The sequence below is a fragment of the Charadrius vociferus genome, unplaced genomic scaffold (genome assembly GCF_000708025.1).
Source record: "Charadrius vociferus isolate BGI_N301 unplaced genomic scaffold, ASM70802v2 scaffold901, whole genome shotgun sequence".
In the NCBI taxonomy this organism is placed as follows: Eukaryota; Metazoa; Chordata; class Aves; order Charadriiformes; family Charadriidae; genus Charadrius; species Charadrius vociferus.
The window spans coordinates 139,362-140,715 of record NW_009647018.1 but is presented as its reverse complement, the minus strand read 5'-3'; the positions used below and the strand labels follow the sequence as shown (position 1 = coordinate 140,715).

General features: G+C 54.7%; 1 protein-coding gene across 1 annotated transcript in view; it reads right to left on the bottom strand.

The window, feature by feature from the left end:
* ARHGAP39 (Rho GTPase activating protein 39) overlaps positions 1-1,354 on the bottom strand; it is a gene marked incomplete at its 5' end in the record, with an annotated part of 60,235 nt that overhangs the window by 38,214 nt on the left and 20,667 nt on the right. The gene's annotated exons all lie outside the window — the stretch shown is intronic.

Here is a 1,354-nt window from a genome sequence, read left to right as displayed (position 1 = left end):
AGGCTGCCCAGAGAGGTGGGGGAGTCTCCCACTCTGGAGCCATTCCAAACCCACCTGGATGCCGTCCTCTGCAATCTTCTCTGGCAAGGGGTGGGACTGGATGATCTCCAGAGGTCCCTTCCACCCCTGACCAGTCTGGGATTCTGGGATTCTGTGAATTACACCCACCCAGCAGGCAGAAGGGATGCTCTGGAGGAAAGCTGTCCACGGGCACTTCTCTCTGAGCTCACCCCACGCTCAAGGAGAGCATTCTGCTGGTGGGGATGACCACCAGCTACCATGACCTTATTTGTATCCCCTCCTAGAAAGCTTGGTTTTCCCCTCTTTTGCTTAAGCGTCAATTAATTCTGACACTCCTGGGAGGTTACTGCAGAAGCAGGGAATCACAGGGCAGGCAGGGTGGCACACAGCCAACGCCGTTGGGTGATTTTCCACTCGCACGTGTCTTCAACTGGGACGGAGATTGCTGCAAACCACGTCACCGCGGACCGGCTGGCCAACCCGTTACCGTCCCGGAGCAGCAGGGAAGGGAACGCTGAGCATCGTGCTGGGGAAGGGAAGGCAAGAAGATCGTGCCCTCCCGGTCCCCGGTGACAGCACGGAAAGCAAAGCAAGAGCTAGAGGTGCTTCAAGTCACCTGCATCTCCAGAAAAACATGGAAACTGGGGGTATTTGTCAACGCCCAGAGCAACCAGGCAGGCATCACCTCCAAAATCCCCAAAACCTGACAGCAGTCTATAGACATGCTGTCTTTAAAGGTGGGAACTGGGATGAACATGGTGTTACAGAAGAAGGATTCAGGCCACCACTTGTTTGCAGGTCCACATAAGTAGAAGCATCCAGTGCAGGTGTTTAGCGTCCCTGGTCCCACCTGATTCGATCTGGATGATGCATCAGGTACCCAAAAACCCTACCTGCATGGGCTGGGACGGGGTCAGGGTGAGATGGGTCTGTCTAGGTCAGTTGGGAGGTTCCAGAGTCCCACCACCACCTCCATCCCGGCAGGTGGTGACCAAGGGGGACATCTCCCAAACACTCCAGGGCAGGACGAGGTAGGTCAGCTAAGATGCCTCCATTGGCCACCGAGAAAGAGTCGCCAAGGAGCCATCTGAGCTGTATCAAGAGCAATTTCTCCATCCCTTCTCACAGTACTTTGGGTTTTGAAGGCCAAAAGCTTGTTTTGAAAGTGGTGATGGAGGTGCCAGGCCAAGCTCCAGGAACCCAGGACACGATCATCCCCCACCTCTGATCCTCTACTTAGACATACTCAATTCTGGTGATTTTTTTGCCCATGTCCAAGGCATTCGTCCACATCGGTACTAGTGAGAAGCAACGGCATTTGTGCACCTGAACC